The sequence below is a fragment of the Nanorana parkeri genome, unplaced genomic scaffold (assembly GCF_000935625.1).
Source record: "Nanorana parkeri isolate BGI_ZX_2015 unplaced genomic scaffold, ASM93562v1 scaffold220, whole genome shotgun sequence".
NCBI lineage: Eukaryota > Metazoa > Chordata > Amphibia > Anura > Dicroglossidae > Nanorana > Nanorana parkeri.
Window position 1 is genome coordinate 839,206 of NW_017306488.1, and position 6,627 is coordinate 845,832.

A 6,627-nucleotide genomic window follows, 5' to 3' on the forward strand; every position below is an offset into this window, starting at 1 on the left:
CTGCTGGGTGTGTACACACTACAAAGGTGTTTAGATTCCACCCATAGATCATGCTGGGAGGGAACACACTACAGAGGTGTATACATGTTTGTGGTGTGTTTATAAGGTTAGTAAATCAACCCCTATGTATGTTATGTTATTATTGTAATGTTTACTGTCAAGAAATGTTTATACGACTTTTATTTTTACACGCTTGTGCTTCCATAGTTTTGTCATTATGTTAGAGATTTGTAGATAAGACCCTAGAGGGAATGGCTCAGTGCAGTTACTCTGTCTTTCTTTAAATTTTTTGGTATAGGATATCAGCTGCACAGGGAGTGCATTGTTTTCATTGAGTTGGCTGACTCATAGATTGGATTGTGATAAGCAGTCGGGGGAAAAAAAAACATTCCAGAGCACAACAATAAGCAAATAAAAAATAAATTCCCTTTAAAAAACACAAACATTTATATTATATAAAGCAAACTAAATGTAAACTGAGAGAAAAGAGCAGGTTGCTATAAGAGTCTACAGTTCTAGTAATCAATGCTATTTCAATGGACACTTCAGTGTAAGTACAGCATTGTCTTGGGATCTCAAAATAATGCCCTTCCTCATACCTCACAATATATAGAATGTTAGGGTCACAAAATAAAGAAGTGGTCCCATGGGATTGTCAACACCCCCTTCCTCCACCCAGTTTTTTATTTAACTCATCTTTCATTCTTTAACTACATCTACTGCTTTGGATGTCATCTGGAACTTTGACAACATGTTTGGATAGGATGTTGCTAGGAGCAATGGTGGCATCTAGAAAAGAGGTGGCCCAAGCTGGAGAACAAATGATAGACTGAGCACATTGTTCTGTTTCTGCAGTTGGCAAGAATGAAACAAAAGGGCAAAGCTTACCAGAGCTGCTAAAGAAAGTCATAGGCCTCCTTTACCAAGCAAACCCTATGCCAGAAGATGCCAAGAACAGGAGCAGCAAAAGTAAGCAGAGTGCATGGCGCTTCCAGGCCCAGGGTGTGATCACTTTGCATGGCCTATGGATAGGAGGGGAGCACCCTCCACTCAAGAGGGTCCACACCCAGGAGGACCCACATATCATCCCTAGACAGGAGCGTGAAAACACGGTGGAGGGCAGTGCTGGCAATGCTGTCACCCCAGAGTCCACTGCTTTAGAATCAGAGCAGCAACAGAAGCTGCCAGATTGGGCCTTCAATTGAGAATCTGTATAATGAATAGGAAGGTTGAAATCTAAGAAGTTTAAAATTATATATTAATCCTGCTTCATGTGTTTAATTTGTATCAGGTCCTAAGAGAATACTTTGGCTACTGGGTATTTGGGGATTGTAAGTGACCAGAGGGAAGAGTTTACTCTAAAAATCTTTTTCTCGTTTAATGAGCTGCATATAGTATGACAAGATGATAGGGGAATTTGGAAAATTTGCATAATTATTAATTTAAAGCAGAAGTCCAGGAATGATCTTTGATGGAAACTAACATTGGTCCTCCTTTGCTCACTGTAAGTATCCATATCTGATATCTGGTGCACCACATACAGTGATAGCCATGACCTTTCGACTGCTGCCCCGGTGGCTTCCCATCTGCACAATGAACACAGGGAGTTGCCCATTTGTATGCATTTGTATTTTTTTTTTCAAAGAATATAAAGTGTTCTGTGATTGGATAAGGTGGAGATTGTGATGTCATCCAGTCTTCCTCTCAACCTCATCCAATCAGAGAACATCTTGCAATCTTAAAAAGAAAAAAAAGGGAGGCATTTTCTGAATGGCTCTGACTTCTGAATTGGTACCTCCACTGCCAGGCTGTTGAACTCTCAACTCCGGCTCTGTCTCCTGAATTGATACTTCTGCTGTCCGCCTGTTACTGACTTGTATCCCATTCTCATTCTTGTACTCTGCTCTGTGATCCTGCATCTGGTTCCTGTCCAGTGGTCAGCAGCCGCCTGTTCCATACATTGCCAGCTACAACAGATCCAGTGCTGCCTGCAACTACCCGCATCCAAGCCACTCCTTGTCCTCTCAGGAGGTGTAAGAGAACACGCCGCGTCAGCTAAGTCTCCATCAGGTACATGAAAACCTTCCAAAGTTTTACAAGGCAGATTTGGCTCCTTTTTCTTTCTCACCAAAGTCTCACTAATTATTCTGTAATTCTAATATATAAAGACTAGAGTATTAGGCCCTCAGTACAGCATTACAAAACAACAGCCCCTCTCCTTATCTCCATAGCATAGGGGGTGTTTTATAGTTCATAGAGATAGCTGGAAATGTAATTGATAAGAATGCAGCACAGGCAGGGGACACAATAATGTATCAGCTAACTTAAATTCAGGCAGAATCAACAGGTATAAATTTGCATACATCAAACAGATATAACAGACCAAAAGGGAGCAAAAAAATAAGTTCATTGTTAAGGTTTACATATACTTAGGAGTGTATTTAGAAACAATTCGCAGAGCCATTAGTCCTGTGAAATTGCATGTAAATTTGTTCAAAATATTGCATGTACGTTTGCTGCAAATCAAGACATTGGAAAGTAGTATTTATTTCCTATGCTCCTCAGCTTCATCTATCAGTTGCCAAAATGCAGTATTGTCCTGAGATTGCATTCGACCTGAAAAGAAAATATGCTGTTGCAGGACAAATGGCACTGAGAATTGTTTTTAAGTACATCCCTATGTGGCTGGTTCACATCTACGCACTGCTAATTCACTGTCCAATCAGCAGACTGGATGGGTCTTTGACAATGTTGTATTACCAGGAATACCTGGGTGTCAAAACTGGCTAAACAGAACGACAAATCTTTTAGCAGCCGGATTTTTACATAGGTCACATATGCTGCCGCCTAGGATTGGCAGGGCTGCCGCCCACCTGTTGACAGTCAGAAACACATTATTGTGCCAAAAAAAAGGTTACAGACTGCTGTCCTGTCTAGATGGGTCCTATTCGTTGCTGTCCCTGCAAATATTGTACATTTGTGCTAGCTAAATATTGTATTGTGCATATAAAGTTCACCAACTTTTATTCTGTACACCTAGAAGTGAATTGTTAGTTCTAGGTGTGCCAATGCAAAGAGAGGGTAAATTGTCTCTTTCAGCCTCTCTACCTCATACCCTGGACCAGAGTCCCCTGTGCCTTCCACTGAGTGTTGGAGTGGTGCAACAAGACAGGTACAAGCACTTTAAACCTGCAGAAGTTTTTTTTTGTGATGATAGAGTCTCTTTAAAGTGGAACTCCAGCCTTACCTTTAGTCTTGCACAGTTGTACAGGCTCCTATCCCGTACAGGAATTGCTCAACCTGATTTCACTGCACACTGTGAGCTTTACACCGTGTGCATTAGAAGCTGCAGCAAGTTGCACATGGCAACCAATCAGCTTCTATCTTTTATTTTCAAAGCTTAACCGAACAAAGTGAATATAGAAGCTGATTGGTCACTATGGGCAACTGCACCAGATTCTGTTTGCTCCAGTTTTGATCAATTCCCTCCAATTAAACATAAGTGTCTAGTTGCTATGCACATCACATCTGTATGTCCAGTTTCATAAATCACCTGCAGTCTATCTACATACCAGTTTTACTAGCACTGCAGGCCACCTGTTAATGTGATACAATATGATCTGCACTACAAGTATTCAGCATAATATTTGTCTTCTTGCATTCAGTCTACTTGTCAAACGGCTTAAAAATAGTATAGCTCCACTCACCATGTTGTGCTCACTGATTCTCTTCTCCAGCCGTCTTCCAAGCTTCAGTAATTCCTCTTCTGACCCCATAAAGTCAGGTGAAGAAGTGTCACAAGTAATGATAAATGTGATGTGCCCAGATCTCTATGTGTTTTTCTTATGTAAAGTAGACTGTTTACATCTACATACTCATATGTGTATATTATAGTGAATGTTTTTTATGTGTGTTTACAGTCTAATGGGAATAAGTTTTCATGCAATGATTTCCAAAAGTAGATGCCTACTCTGCGCTTTGTATACACGTGTGTTTTGTATAGCGTGTCACTGTGTGAGTATATACAAGTTCTAAAAGTATACAGTTTGTTCCTGCTTGGCATTACTGAGGAGGTGTGTCTTAAATTATAAATAGTTCCCAAGGTCTTTTAGCCTGACACTGAAAGGAGGAGGGGTAGGGTAGTGGCAGCTGTACACATGGCACACACAGCCCTAAACACAGCAGAAAACCATATGCTATATGTTACATGCTTAACTACATATGCCGTGCTGGGCAGCAACACACTCTTGCACCTGTTGATCGATGCAGTGTTAATGTAAAAGTGGATTATAAAGAAATGGTAATGGTAAGTGCAGAGCAATCTAGAAGGGATACTAATACAACTGCAAAGAAGAGATCACCTGCCATTGGGGCTACATACAATTTCATTAAAGTGATATTAAAGTTAAAATGTTTTTAAGCTATTTCAAATTCTGATAAAATCACTTACAATGCATGCAGCTCCTTTATCTTTAAAAGTTTTAGTTTCCTGCAGAATGAGTTGGTCCCCTGAGCACCAGCCCTGATATTCAGTTTTAGGGTAGCTTCTTTCCCTTCCAGGGTCCTATGGAGACACCCCTGTGTGTGCTAGTAAGCTGTGTCTGTCTCTACAATCACAAAAACACAGAAAGGCAAGCTACCCCTTCCCCCCTCCTTCCCTCTCCTCCCTCCTCCTTCTCCAAGCTAGTCGATGAACAGTTGCTGGAGAGTGTGCTCTCCCTTATAACAGGAAGTTCAGAGAAGCAGAGTTTAGAGAGTTGGAGCCAACTGTTTGGAAACATGATGAATGTAAGTGTTTGGGCAAAAATGTAAAGACATACTTTGCTGGGCAATATATAATTGTTTGAGCTGGAATCATTATTGGAAAAAAAAGTTTCATTAGGTGAATAATAGTGGTGTTGATGGTAGTATTTGTGCTATCTCTCTTGAAGTTTGTGACGACATTAATGATTTTCTTATGTCACCTTAAGTTATTACATCCCCTGCCTAGCTTATTTTCTGTTTCTGGTCCTGTTATGGAGTTCTACTGGTGTTGTGCCCTATGACTGTGCGATTTGTATTGTACATTTTCTACTTTAAAAATGTGTTAATAAAAATACTGAAACAGAAAACAAAGTTTCAGAGTTTAATACTTCTTTAAATTCTGTAAATGCATTGATCATAAACCCTTTTTAAAATTACTTCATCTTTAGATATTGTTGTATTATGAGTGAACCATGTAGGCAGACAACACTGCACACTTTTGAAAAGGAAAAATAAATTAAAGAGTAACTTTACTCACATCTTTGAAATAACAACAAAGGCACCTAGAAGTGTTTAGTAATGACAATCTACAAACACATACTTTTAGATAATTGCAGGCTTTTTATTCTTTGCATACCTTATTTTTATTTTCCTTCCCCAGTCTTTTCACGGTGGCCATTTTTGCTAAGGGCAGATTACTATATCTCCCTTTACCTCCTGGAACTCTGGCACACGTGACTAGAATATGTGACCATGCACATCATCTCGGGGAAGGAAAATGTCTTTGCCTGACATCTCGTGAGACTACAGATGAGATTTCCCAGCGATGTTCTGCTGATGTAACCTTGGGCACGATTACATCACTAATATCCAAGAGGATCCGGAAGTGGAAAAACAATAATTGTATGTAAAAGAAGGATGTGTTTGTTAAACTAATGAATGTAAGATGATTTCATATCAGCATGCAGATTTGTAGTGAAAGGGGTAAAGGTCCACTTTAAGGGCTTGCAAAGGGCTTAGATGCAAAAAAATATTATTATTAGAGGTGCACGGAAATGAGATTTTGAGACCAAAACCAAAAATAAAAAGAATGTCAGGCCGAAAATGAAAATTATATTTTTTCTTAATCTTTATAAAAACAATTGAAATATTTTTTTTCCCCTAAACTTCTTTATTTTTTATATTTATTATTTATTTTACAGGTGGGCTCTCAGGTAGTCTGTTTGGGCTCTCTGGGGGGCTGTGCGGGCTCTCAGGGGGGCAGTGTGGCTCTCGGGTGGTCTATAAGGGCTTTCAGGTGGTTTATATGGGCTATCTGTGGGGCTATTTTGCATTGCTGTATAATTATCATACAGCAATACAGAATACCACCAGCTATGCGGGACTACAAGTCCCAGCAATATATTATAATGAAAGTCAGCACTACACAGCAGAGGCGTAACTAGAAACCTAGTCTTCCTCCGCAGCAATAATAATTTATTATTGCTGCGGAGAAGGGGGGCAATTATTATCGCGGCCTGGGTGAGAATTGTTTTTAGGCAGGAGTTAATAAAAAAATAAAAAACCCATGCAGCAATAATAATCACCCCCTTACTCGCAGCAATAATAAATTATCCTTGGGGTAGATTAAAACTGCAGCCGGGACAGAAATTACTATTAGTTATTACCGTATTTGCCAGCATATAAGACGACCCCTCACTTTTTGTGTAAAAAATATAGGTTTTGGGCTATACTCGTCATATAAGACGAGTATAGCCCAAAATAATGTTTAAATGCAAGCACTAACATCCATGGCGGTATTCCCGAGTGTGGCTCGGGGTTCATTTTCAGTACCATAAGCAGTAACCCCGAGCCACAATCAGGAATACAGTCTCTTACCTTGTC